Consider the following 14,337-nt stretch of genomic DNA (forward strand, 5'->3'; position numbering starts at 1 on the left):
ACTGTACCTGCTGAAGAGTGTGCTCTAGATGTTGATAAAGGTTTGGGCATCTGTAGGAGGAGTGCTCACTAATGTTTCAAAATCAGTCTAAACTAATTTAGTTATGCTGGCAAGAATTGTGTGTATACAAAAAGCCTGAGATACAGAACAACGAGTATATTCAAAAAAAAAAAAATCCAGCTATGAACTCTTTCAAGCTTTCATTATAAATCATCAAGAAGTGATGAAAAGTATAAATGCAATAAAAATAATCACTTGCAGGTCACTTTTCAATGGTGTGACAAATGCAGACAGTAATGCTGTAACTCTGAGCCAGAGAAGATCCATATTTTCTCTGATCAGTCATTTCCTTTCTCTGTAAGTTCCCAAGCACTGTGCCATTTTCCACTTTTCCTTCTTCCTATTAACTCTTCCATTTGGCTGTCCCCTTCACCTCTCATCGTTCTGTAGGAGCATGGATCTGTCGTTATGATTTCTGCAGACCCTCTTGGGGACAGCAAGCTTTCCCTGATGAAACTGTGGTGCTTCCTCTTGAAGCTTCTTCCAGGACCTGGAAGTGCAGACACATAAGAAAAGAAAAAATGAGAAAACACAACTTACATCTTTGGAACTTCAGAGGGATCCTAGACTGAGTTTTGAGGGAAACACACAGGCCTGGCCGTATCTGACCTCACCATTATCAGAGCAAATTGAGTGCAACAACGAGTTTGCTCCGAAACTCTTACATATTTGTTTTTCTTCGTCTCCTTTCTAAAATATTTGTATCAGAGTAGGAACCATCTGAAGGCTGCTTAGCATAAACTGATCCTTCACTTGGTTAGGCTCAGTAGGGGCTCGTGTAACACGAATAAGTCATCAATAATGACACATCACATCACATCAACAGTGAATTCTAAAACATCTTAAAGAATGCTCTACAAACACACTGACACAATGCTCTGTGTCCTAGTCATATATATATGTGCACATATTTGCATTCACACATATATGTGTGGGTAAGTATGTAAGCAGATACACATACATATATGTATTTACACAGAAAGGGTACCTAAATTAAACCAGAACACAGTGTTAACACAGTTTGAATTAATGATGCTGTTCTTCTCTTATTTCAAAATTGTCTTTTGTTTCAAAAATGCCTGTGGTAATTCAGCAGGATGCTAAGCATGGGGCTGCACACCTTACACAGAAAGAAAAAGGAAAAAAAAGATTTAAATGTGTTACTGACAGGTAACCTAATATAAAATGCAGTCTAGCCAAGCTCATACAATATGATGCAAGGCAATATAGGCAATGGGTATACTATTAAGGCAACAGGTATACTATAGGCAATATATACTGTTAAGTCTAAGTGTGCATCCTACTTGCTGATAAAGCGCGCATGACACCTCCATAAAAATGAATGGGGACAAGCAAGGCTAAGAAGCCAGTTTTGCTCTTTGCCGTGTGTGTGCTAAGTCCCTGGTGTGCCACAAACCCTGGGAAAAGGACCCGGTTCTCTATGTACCAGAAAGGGTGTAGAACGGGTCAGAGGGCAGAAATTTTCTATCATCCCAAACATGTAAATCCTGCCAACCTGCACGCCAGCTATGACAGAGCTGAGCAAATGTGCTCCCGGTGGGGTCAGGGGGACACGGGCCATATGTCTGAGCACATAAAACTGTACTTCAGCAATGGAAACCACATACCTCAGTGTGTGCAGGTATTCTCTCCTGTCATCTGTGTAAGTGGAACCAGTCCCTGAAGGCATCTGAAACTTGGCTAGGTAGCCTGGAAAAGGGTAATGTCCCACATTCTCTTTTTGCCTATTTTCTGATCTCTGGCCCACTTTGCCTCTATCATGCACATTTTCTAAAGTGAGAAAACAGTCATTCTGTTTGTGACACTACTTTGCCAGGATTCGTCAGCTGCTGCCATGACAGACACTTTTGCTGGTTCCATAGGAGTCCCAATATTTAGGAAAACTGTGAACTTTTTATGGCACAATATGCAATTTGCTCCCTCCCTCAGTATCATGTTTTGACCATGCTTAGGTCCCATGTTCCTCATACAAACAATTTCAATGTAAATACAATACAAATAATTATAATATTTGTAGTTTGATTGGTCTGGAGCTGGCTGATAAATTCATGGTGGATAATAGAGGAATTTGGCTTTGTTTGCTACTCTTGGACATTGAAAGTACTATAGTACATACACACATACATCACTACAGAGCAATTAATATATAGTCACACAAGCAAGGGACTTTTGCTGCTAAAACTATCAGACAAAAACATCAGAATTTGTTATGAATACCCAAGAACAGGCACCCTCTTCTGGTTTGTGCTTTGCTTGGACTTTTCTGCTTTGATTAGATTCTATTAGTGCCAGGAAGCACTTTAAGGGGGTTCACTTAATCCTCACGGCCATCAATTCCTTGTTGAGAAAGCTCACATCTCCGCTGGTGACTTTCGGACAGGCCTGCTGCACTAACAGGAAAAGCCTCGAGAAGCTCCTGCCTTTCACGAAAAGCGCCTGGTTCCTCAGAGGAACGGGTAACATTTCCGGAGGAGCCTAGAGCTTCTTTCCGGAGCGGTTTAGCCACGGGCTGCACCCAGGCCTGCCTGTGGTGCTGCTGGGGCCGCGTCCTGCAGCGGCCGGCGCGAGCGGCAGCACCGGGGCCCACAGCACGGAGAGGCCGCTGACTGCGGCGAGCGCCATCCACGGCCACCGCAGCCAGAGCGGCCACGGAAAGAAATGCCTGCACCTCAAGCAGCCCTCGGGATTGGGAATCATGTCCATGGAGCTCCGCGCTACCGCACCACGCCACCTCCAGCTATCACTCTGTTATGTATACAACCCAGTTATCTTTCCAGCCCACCTTGGCCCGTGCCCACATGTACCCTTAGATGCTCCTGGAAAGTTTTACTCCGTAGCCGCTGTTGGGTCTGCCTCACCCAGGCGCAGACACAGCGCTGCTCCACCTTCCAAGGAGCTCAATCCCATCAGTTATTACAGTCCATTGCAGAAAGCAGGCGCGAAAGCACCTGGAGATGGACAGCCTGGGCTAACGAGCCCTGCTCCCTCCAGCCTCCTGCAAACACGCTATCCGCCGATCGTAAATCATGGCCTTACTGTGCAACGGCCGCACCACTCCAGAGACAAAGACGCATTGCACCGGGGGCACGGTTCCAGCAAACAGACGGCCCTTCAGAGGGCAGAGCGGGCTAAGGCCGCGCCGCCGGCCCAGGGCAGTGCCGGCGGAGAGGAGGCCGCGGAGGTGCCTCCGTGGCGGGAGGCTCCCGCGGGCCACGAGGCCGCACCGCAAGGAGCGAGCGCCGCTGCTGTGGATTTATGTCATCGTATCCCGGAGGTCTTTGCCAGCAATAGGCTCAACTAACTGCTGCAGAATAATCCCATATATATTGGCCGCATATTTGGGATATTATGATTAGACCTTTTAGAGGGTGTTAGGAATTATTTTTATAAATGTAGCACGTGTATAGGCACAAGCTTTTTTACCGTCAACCTTAAAAAGGAAAGAAATTTTTTTTTCATTTTTAAACAAATATTTTAACTTGGTTCCACCTGACTTCTGATATGGTGTCAAATTAATATGGCCATGCTGGTGCTCCAAAATATCGAGGAAATAACCAAATACTAAGAAATAATGCACCTTACTAGTATTTTCTGAATGATGATTCTTACAGATTTCCCATGGACTAGAAAAGCTTCTGCCACTGTACAGGAACACATGATGGTCCCTGACGGTATCTGAAGATTGCAAGCAGGACTAACAAATCTGTGTCTTTAAGAAACAGAAGTAATACCATCACCTTCCTCCTTCCTCTCTTTGCTTCCAGGTCATGCAATAACCTTGTCTTTCATAACCCCGCCTTAACACATAGGAGGGAACACACACTGAGGAAAACACAGATCAATAAACTTCTTAATTTTAGTTGTTTTAATACAAATGTTTTGACTTTTTTTTTTTGTACAACCATGTTTAGATCTCGAAGGACTTAGTTCACAGAGGAAAGGACTGTTCTTTTTTCAAATAAAGAAAATGAAGCTTATCCCAAGATAAACTGATTTCATGAAGGAAGATAAATCTTACCAATACAACATAAGTCAGCAAAATAAAATGGCATGTGTGTCTGCACTTTGAATAGGAAAATACCGATTTTAAAACAGCACGTTTCTAAACATTTTTGATAATCAATTTAGACTGAAGATATATATAATTCACATACATGATACATCATACACTCCCTCCTGTATCTCATCCACTGAGGATATAAATCCGCCCCCATTGACAGTTCCAGAGTTTGTCCCTCAAGTCCAGTTGAAGGGGCTGGCGGGTATCACTAGACGTGGGTGTCAGCCAGAACAGCAACCCTCCAAAACACCCAGGTCGTGAGAGTATTGTCAAGTTTCCTACAAAGTTGTTGTCATATTTGCAGAGGCTCCTGTCATCTGCACTAGACCACTTTTCATCACATAGAGTTTGAAAACATGTAATGTGTTTTCAACCACTGAAATCCAGAGACTTCTGGCATAGGAGTTACGACAGCTCTGCACTGCAGAGTTTAAACTTGAAAATAAAGATAGATGCTTTACTCGGTGAATAGATTTTACAGTTTAATCAGTTATTTTAGTGTGTCTTCTATGGAACAGTATTCTGGTTACTTTCTTCCTGCTCCCTGTTCCCTTCTAATGCCATTTACTTGTGTAATGAAAAGAGGACCCCGGTGAGCACAAGACACCCCTAAACCTGACCAGCCTCCCTCCCGCTGGCTCCGCACAGAGACGTGGCTGCGCTCCCCAAAGCCAGGCCTCACGGCCTCTGCTCACAGGAGCCTTTCACAGCGCCGCGGTGGCGCGGCCAGCGAGGGGGAACCTGCGGATCCCAAAGGCTGCTCTCCAGCACCATGAGCAGGACAAGATTTTTGATGGCTGCAAAGTCAGCCTGTACTTAGACCGACTTCCTTGCAGGGCACTCAGCTCCCCATCAGACCGGGCCTTCAATGCAGAACCAACTGCTGTCACAAATGGCGATGTGCAATGATTTTATAGACTCTGATCCTGTAGTGCAGGCGCATTTTTGGTGAGCTCAGTCATTTGAGAAAGGGTCTTAACTCTTTCTTATTTAGAAGGGTAGGCTTGATACATTCTGGCTTGATACTTTTACATTATCTGCTACTAAAATCAAAGCAAGGTGGTGCTTGCTACCTGCAACGAATAATCCATCACTAAGGCAAGAAGACAGCAAAGACCAAATGAATGAATGGGCACTAAATACTCTGTAGTCTCTTCATAATTTAAGTAAAAAAAAAGGATGTTTTGAAAAGAGAGTAGATTTTCAGAAGAGCCTTGGCCCTAAGGGACGGTTTCCAGTGGAACCCACCAGGCGACGGGCCCCAGCAGCAGCAGCTCCCTCGCTGCTTCCGAGCCGACTGCCTCTCTGCTCTACGGTTTCCACTTCCTCGAGTCACTTCTGCTTATTCTAAGGCACCCAGCAGGCCTTTAGCTTACAGTTCCCTTGTACGCATGCACAAGTACCGACTGTCTCCAGCCTCACACCCAACTATTTCACTCACGTGTCTAAAAGCACCACGGGGTTCACCTCACACCCCACCTTTGAAACCACAAATCTCCCGCCATCTACATGTCCTGTCCCAAACGGAAAGTTGGGCAAGCTCTTGCTAACCTAGATTTTGCGTGTGCATGTGTGTGGGTTTTTTTTTTTTTTTTAACAATAGGCCTAAATCCATATTAATGATCCAAAAAGTGACCAGGCCTCAGCACCTTTTGTCCTCTATACATTAACTATCCAATAATCAACAGTAGCTGTCCTGTACTCTGGTGTCTTTGGCCTAATTCAGAGGGACAGATATTTATCATCACCCTTGAATTGGGTGACCCATTCTGACAGGTCGACATCCTTATTTATGTAACAATGTCATAGACAGTAACTGCTAATGAGTGGAGTGACACAGAGGTCTGTTAGATGGAAAGGCAGAGGAAAGCTGAAAAGGGCATGAGGGGTTAATGGGACTTTTCTGTTCCAGCCTCCTGGGATGTGTAATTATGTTCTAATAAGAAATGAATGTATTGATTAGATTAATGTGCAATTGTGTCCGTGTGCACACGTTCGGGGCCGCATGCATATAGTCACTAATTGTGCGGGCCACGGCTTTCTCCAGTATGTATTTTAATGCAACGTTATCTTTGTCCTTCAGCCAAAACCAAACAGCACAGTTCCCCGGCTGTCCTCTCGTCCTTACCGTGGCAAACTCCCTGTGAATGGAGCCGGCGTTTGCCCGGGCGAAGGCAGAATCCCACCTAAGCAAAGAGCAGCGGCGGGCTCCAGCGCCAGGCCCTCACACACACACACGGCTTCCTTCCTCTTTGCACCGCGCGGGACGAACACCCACCCTCACTTCACAGAGCAGTAGGAGCAGCCAACACATCTAAAATAACCGAGTGCTGCCTGCTCAGGAGAGCTGGCAGGAGACAGAGACAACCCCGCTCACCGCTGATTACGGCCCCTTCCCTGAGCCCACTTACAGCGGGGAGGAATCTGGCCCAGCGCGCTTTCCCATCTAGCAAAATATGCTCTTTGACAGGTCAAGGAAAGCATCCCTCACACGCTCACAAAGGGCCAATTCTCCGCCGCATCTCCAAAGTGTGTGTGAGCTGAACTTGAGGGCGAATTCCCGTGATGGGAAAGACACAACAATAGAGGAGAAGAGAGAGGAAAAAAAAAAAAGGAAAGCGTGTCTGAAAATGGGAGCTGCCCATGGATCAGGAGACGAAGGAATGCAGCTGATAGCGTCGCCCTCGCTTGTAGTGTCTTATTGGTGCTGATATGGGAAGGCAGCAGAATTGTGGCTTTTCATACCTTATAAATACTGCACAAATTCCAGCTACGAACATGGCCTTATATGTCCTGTAGGCCTCTATTTGATGTTTGAGTAAAGAAGGAACAAGCAGGGTTAGCCTGGCAGTGGGAATGGACTTTTTGGGTCACAACCTCAGTTCCTTGTTCCTGGGATAACGAAGGCCACAGAAGCAGCATGCACAAGCCTTTGATAAATGCGTACCTCCAGTTGCATGCTGAAGAAATAAATTACTTTCTAGTGACTCCCTCTGGAAAAAAAGTAGCATTATTGGACTCTAATGGGATTTCCTCCCATCCTACTCTTGACTGGGACCTTTGTGAGGCAAAGGAGGAAAGAAAAAGGAAATGAAAAAGAAAGCTGCAGGATTCTTAAGTCTCGGAGGACCCACTTTACCCAACTGTAACTTTGGTAAATTGTGGCTACGATTACAGATATAATATTCAAAAAAGGCTGTATTACAGAGATAGGTGCTTGCTAGGCAAGATTTCTAAACATTTCAGAAGAGAAAATGTTTCAGGAGAGTTAGTTCTAAAGAGCGAAAGATGGATGGTATTAAAATATTGCATTTGCAAACATGGAGATAAATGCAGTCCTAAAGGCCGCTACCGAGCTACAGTTTCATGGTTAAAAACAATTGTTTTCTATTGCCCATTATTTTTACTCTAACTTCTTTTACTCTAACCATCTGAGGGACACTAAGGAACTTTTTTTTTTTTTGTGCTTGGATGTATAGAATATTTTAAAGCAACTCACTTATAAAAGAGCACATATTTATGCTTCCCAAAAGAGGGATTTAAGATCCAAGATGGATCTAACTGAAAGTTCTCCTTTTAAAACTTCTCCTCAGGAGTCAAAACGGAGACTAAGAGCCTGGCCCCGGTGATGCCTGGAGGGCTGAGATCACATCTGAAACGAGAGCAGCGGAGAAGGATGAGCCTCACACCGCCACCACCACCACAGTATCTGCCTCCAAACAACGCGTGACGTTACACGCAGCTCAACACGCGGGACGAGCCCTGCGGAGGAGGAGGAGGAGGAGGAGGAGGAGGCATTGCTAACGCCGCAGGTCAAACGCAGGTCCCAACGGCAGGTGCACAGAAGCTCATTTCTCAGCAACTGCTGGCCCTTTGACTCTCATACTCGAGGGTGGCTTTGCGTTTGAGCGTTCACACAAAACTGATTTTCCCATTATATTGATGAGAACTCTGCAACGCAATGAATCATCGCCGCTGGCTAATTCATTTCACAGGGCAACTTGAGGCAGCAAACTTGGAGCTAGGTAGCCCAAACTAAGCAGAAATATCTTTCTCTGCCCCATTTATTAGTGTCAGCATCAGCATAAGCTTTTCTCCTTAATGGACCAATCTTTCATTCAGGCCATAGAGGATCCTGAGAAAGTTTTCCTCGATTCTTTATATTTTGCCAAACATCTAAGCGAGCTCCTAAAAAGTTATTGAAAGAGCATTACTCAGTCTGACACATTCCATTTATTTCAATATGGTGACAAAGAGGGAAGATCTAGTTAAAAATATTGCAATAGCCTTATGGGATACTTATGGGTTTTTTAAATGTAATACATCACAATAGAATACTTTGTTTTTGTATAAGGGCATTCTGTATTCGCCAAAAAAGCTGCTGACTTAATCATTAGTTATGATGAGAAGAGATTTAGTGCTCTCTTTCTTTACACTGTCAGTGAGAACAATGTCTATGAAAAAGCCTATGCTTCCCATTATAAATCACTATAAGCTCCATGAAAATTTCTCCACTACCCTGGGGTTTAAGTGAGCAAATACTTGGTGATGCAGACTCCCAAGAGCAGCACTTTATGCCCAGCTCTACATGTTCATGAAATGCTATGGTTCCCAATAAGCCAAGGCGCTACCCCTGCATGCGACTTCCATTGTGTGGCAATTTATGAATGGCTGGTCTTTGATATAAAATGAAATGCCTCCAGTCCCCCCTCTTCCTTCACGGGTTGTATATATTTGTAAAATGCTTTAAAACTGGAAGGCAGCATTGCTTTTAGCATTAAAAATACATATCAGTGTTCATCAGTAGACTGACTTAGAAAGAGAACGCACCTTCTACTCCTTCATCCTCTAATGGTGAGGACAAACCTTTTCAGATCTTATTTCAAGTGAGCAAGGATTCACAAAGCCATTCGAAACAGAAATGGTTTATAGGTGCTTCCCATCACTGAATACAGAACTCTGTAGCACAACATCATAAAAAGAGAAATTTAACCTTGAAGTTCTGAGATAGAGGTACCACTCTAAAGAAAGAGGGCCGTTTGTATACAAAATATGGATTTAGAGACCTAGAACTAAGCATCTAGTTTTGAAAGTCTTTAACCTTCTTCCCTGCCTTCTCTTTCCCTCCTCCTCTGTATCATTTTCACATTTTTCACATACACAGGCCGGATTTTCTTGTATACTTTGTAAAAGGGAAAAAAATAAAAAAAAAAGGAGAGAGAGAGAGAGAGAGAGAGAGAGAGAGCGCGCGCGCGAGAGAGAGAGCGCGAGCATGCAAGAGACAGAGCTTTCCACATATCTATTAGCATTTTTTTTTTTTATTGCTTTTATTTTATTGTTGGCCCAAGCTGACAGCTTTTTTTTGTGTTTCTGAGTTTGCCAGAAGTCTACATGTCTTGAAGAAAGCAAGTCAGGACATTTTTTCCTAGAAGATCTTACTGCCCTCTAATATTTAAATCCTTTTTTTTTTTTTTTTTTTTGGGGGGGGGGTATGTTTGTATATGTGTATTTTCTTTTTTTCTGCTTTTCCTTTTTTCCAAGATAATATTCTCATTTCAAGAGGGTCAGACGTTTGTTTCATGTCAGACTGTGGCAGCCTCCTCCCCTCCTGGGCAAAGGGCAGCGACTCTGTGAGTTTGGTTCAAAATTCATATCTTTAGGTTCAGTTTTGAAAGAGAGAACTTTGATTCGCAGCCACCCACACTGGACCTGAAAGGCCACTAGAAATAGCTCTTGTCCGCTTTGTTTCTCAGGAACCAGAATAGACACATTCCCTCTGGTCTACTGAGAGATACGGACTTGGCTCAATAAGCAGAAGTCAGCTGCAGAAGCAGCTGGCTGCAGAGCAGTTTTCATAGAAACCGGGAGCATGTGTCCTCCAAAAAGTTACAACACTATTCTAGTATTTTGTTGTTACTACTCTGAACGTACTCCAAATGAGCTTTGAAACATACACAAATGATGGGCCAAAGTCAAATTCTTACAGGCCCTTTGATTTAAATTTCATTTTTGAAAATGATTTCAATTGATTTCAACTGATATTTCAATACTGATTTCAGTTTCATTATTGAATGGAATTGCAGCTCTCCCCCAGGGACTGACCTACCCCCGCGGCTCTCCCGGCTCTCCAGGAGTCCTCCCGACCCACTGTGAGGCCACCGGAGGCAGGAGGGCTCCTTCAAGCTGCCCTGCTCCGAGATAAGGAGCAGCTGATGGAAGACGTTGTGCTTCCAAGAGAAGCAGCTGCAAGCACAAGAGGATGGCCCTTGGGTGGGAAATTTCTGCCATTTACATAAAAAGCAGAGGCGAGGCCCAAGCCTGGCTCCATGGATTGCCAAAGCCTCAGATTATTTTAGCCCATCCAGGCTCTAAGGGGTTGGAACCAAGACAAAACTCTCAACTTCTTGGAAGTACCAAAGCCTCCATTAATGAGAGCCGATACCACGGGCAGTACTCCCCCTTCCTCACCAGTCCTGAAGGCCCCACGAACAAGGAAGCTGCTCAAACACAGATCTACTTCCCAGGCATCTGTAGATCTCTGCTCCTGATTCCACCATCCCTTTTAAAGGGAAAGTTTTGCTTTCCAAAAATCCCCCTGGCTTTGCAAAACCCGTGGTTAAACTGCAGCTAAAAGTCACAAACAATAGGTTACATAACAAGGTGACATTTACCTTCCTGCCTGATCTACCTGGAGGCCTCGGTTTCCTGCCTCTTCCGGGCCAGGGCACGGGGTGGCTTTGGCCGCCCAGTCTCACACTAACCCAGTCCTCTCCAGCAGCATCTCTTGCTGTGGTCGCGATTTCCACAACTTCCCAAGCCGGTGCAAGGCCTGGCCGCTGCTCCCACCTGGCTGTGACGCAGGGGCTACGCGATCCGGGGGCTCCGGGTTTCTGCTCGCCTCCCATGGCGGGGAAAGCGGAGGAGCAGACGGTTTCCTCTGCGGATCCTCAGCCCTTGTGCAGGTTCCCTAGCTCTAAACTACACACGAAGCCCCAAAGTGGCTGCGACCCACACAGCTGGGACCCGCTCTGCTCACACAGCAGTCCCGCTGCAGCCCAGCGGGCGCACAGCACAGCGACGAGAGCTGCCTCCAAACTGCAGGCCGTTTGGGCGACAACGTTGCACCTTCCCTGGCATTGGCTACGAGGGAATTTCCTCCTTTCCGTGAAACGCCAACTGCCTTTTTTACGCATCACATTCATGTTTTGGTAAGAAGGTAAAGGTACTGATAAGCTCTCCTGAAAAACATGCTGCATTTTGCTTCACAGATGACTGCAGTTGATCACATCTGTTTTCCAGCAGACATCAGTGTATCCTATTAGAAAGATCACAGAATATTTTAGAGGACTTGGGTTCACTTGGCCAGCCAAAAGATTTGAGCTTTGAAAAAAGAACAAGACAAATATGGTATGTGCTATTTTTCATGGCAACCATAGTAAAATATTCTCTTAAAACTGGTTACACAGATCCTTAACATTCAACATATATGTGTGTGCATATGTATATATGTGTATACATATATACACATATCAATAGAATTAGGAAATTGCTTTATTATTATCTTAGAAATTATAAGGGCTCAGTAAGTGGCTGTCCTGGCTATATTCACAGAATTGAGAGGAAAGCATTGAGTTTCAGAGTGTCACAACATTTCATAGAAGAAAAACAATTTAAATCTGCTTAATGGCATCCATTACTCAAAAGAATGAGAATACTACCCAAATGAATCTCCTGGCTTTGGTGGTTTTTTTTTTTTTTTTTTTTTCCCCCCAAAAATCCCCAATTCTTTAAAACCTCTTTGTTTTGATACTGCAGCTCTGATGAGGCAAGTGTATCACATGGAACGGAGTTTTTAGAATAAAAACTGGGTTTTGGATTTGTGTACTTCCAAACTAAAAAAAAAATACATTAAATAAAATAATTCTACAATGTTATTCATAGCAGAGGGCAAAAAAATCCTATTAAAATGTTGGAGACATCAAATTACTTATCAGTTCTTAGTTCCAAGTCTGAAAACGCCTGCAAAGTATCTTCAGTCCCCTTACAAACTCCTCTTTTGGTTTCCCACTAATTCTTATGTTTACGATGTCTTCCCGTTACTCTGTAAATAACTTGATGGGCTCTGCCCAGTTGAAACTATAGTGCCTCCAACCCATACACGTAAAAAAATGAAAATAGAGAAAGCAACGAAGAGCTAAGGACAAACACAAAGGCAGAGCAAACACTGGGCAGAGTGACCTGCAGGAAAGCTACCCGAGTGAGCCTTGGGGCTACGTATTGCCTATGGAAAGGCCTTTGAACTGCAAGCCAACATATTCTTCCTTGTTGCTTGATGCCTGCTGAGTTCAAGAGCACAAAACTCTCTGAGTACACAGACAGGACTATATGAAAGATTACTCTTTCTTCTTCACTTAAAAACTGGCAAAATGTGCAGTTCTATGGCTAAGCACTCTTGCTTTAAAAAGGAAAGAGGTGGCCAGCCTTCATTCGGCTGCACGTCTTTCAGAGGGAACCTGGAGCCCTCCAGACTTCCTTGCTTGGAGCAGACACAAGCGGCGCCCTGCAAACGCCTCTGAGCGGCTACAGCCGCCTCTGCCCTTTCCCGACTTCAATCCTTCCCTGTGGCTGCAATTCGTATTCCGGGAGCCCCACCAAACATTTCCACTCGGAGGGAAGCTCCTCAAATGCCCATGGGAGCAGGAAGCGGAAGGCTCCCGCGGCAAATACTTGCTCCTTGGAAGGCGAACTTAGAACTAGAGGAAACGGCCACAAACTGAAGCACCAAAAGTTCCATAGGAACTTAAGGAAAACATTCTTAACAGTGAGCGTGACAGAGCCCTGGAAGAGGCTGCCCAGAGGTTGTGGAGCCTCCTTCTCTGGAGGTCTTCAGAACCCGCTTGGATGCAGCCCTGTGCCAGGCGCTCCAGGTGACCGGACTAGATGACCTCCAGAGGTCCCTTCCAGCCTTAAGGACTCGGTGATCTAAGGCAGCTGGCAGAGGCGGCCCTCGGAGCTTGGCCCAGAGCGCCGGCGCCGCAGCTCCCGCGGGCAGCGCCGTGCCCGGCGCCGCAGCTCCCGTGGGGCCGCTGTCCCCTCGGAGGCCGGGGGCCCCGCAGGGCCCGGCTGGAGGCTGAGGCGGCCCGGCGGGCGCTCTGCTCCGCGCGGTATGGTTTTGGTTAAACACATAAAATACAGAGCGGGTTTTAATGGCTGATCAGACCCCGTTAAAGCAAATTGCATGTTTAAATACTAAGGATGAAAGGGCTTCCATTATTCTACAAATTTCTAGCAGCGCTCACCTTAAAAGGAATTTTATAGCAAATTTGTAGCTTTGCAACCCGCTCATGAACCAAGGGGCATAAAAAGGACATGTGTTCCAAGAGCAAATGCATTCCATATTTCAGAAAATAATAAGCGCTCACTTTAACCCACATCCCAGCAATGCAGGCCAAGGACTTGGCATCCACGGCAATTAGGACCCTGCCATCTTCAGCAGGACTTTACTCATTCAGGTTGCTAACCCGTTACCTGCTCAGCGCTGAGTTGTTATATGACTGTCTATGTTACAGTTGGCCGTGAAGCATCTTTCAAGCCCCTGTCCTGCACCAAAACGCCACGGAGTCCTCTTGCCTTGCACTTCACCTTCAGGCTGCATCATTCAAGATTAAAGATCTGTGTATGGGGAAACACTGGCCCTGTGGATCAGGGCTCGTTAAAGGTGGCTAAGGGATTAAAATCCCCTAACAGCAAAGTCTAGTAACAAAGTTAATGAAGAAAGTTCAATAAATCTGCAGCTGATGGTGCCCGGGCACGCAAACCGACAGCGAGGGAATTTTCCGGGAGTCAGGAGCATCCTGCAGCCAAGCCCGGGCCGTGGTGGGGAGAGCGCAAGGCGCACGAGGCTCCTGCAGCCTCCAAGCACAGCAGGGTGGAGCCTCCCTCCCTATATTTGTATGTAGATGGTACATTTTGGATGGCACAGCGGGGAGGGAAAAAAAAAAAAAAAAAAAAAAAAAAAAAAAAAAAGCAAATTGTGGGAGAAAAAAAAAAATCTTCCAAAAATACAACATGATCCTAGAAGGCTAGAACAAAATAAGCCAAAAACTCTGACCACAGACTTCAGATAAAGATGAATCCTGTGCGATTAGCCAACGATTACATAAAATATCCTAGTTTGTTCTTTCCCACTCTCACAT

The 14,337-nt window shown here is 45.3% G+C and overlaps 1 long non-coding RNA gene across 1 annotated transcript in view; it reads right to left on the bottom strand.

Annotated features, from left to right (window-relative positions):
• Positions 1-320: 320 nt before the first annotated feature.
• Positions 321-14,337, bottom strand: part of LOC112943465 — a 184,481-nt gene continuing 170,464 nt past the window's right edge. The window contains exon 4 of the long non-coding RNA XR_003248594.1: positions 321-550. This is a non-coding gene — a long non-coding RNA (uncharacterized LOC112943465). The remainder of the gene's footprint in view (positions 551-14,337) is intronic.

This window comes from Nothoprocta perdicaria, unplaced genomic scaffold (genome assembly GCF_003342845.1).
Source record: "Nothoprocta perdicaria isolate Ctin4 unplaced genomic scaffold, notPer1 scaffold_15, whole genome shotgun sequence".
In the NCBI taxonomy this organism is placed as follows: domain Eukaryota; kingdom Metazoa; phylum Chordata; class Aves; order Tinamiformes; family Tinamidae; genus Nothoprocta; species Nothoprocta perdicaria.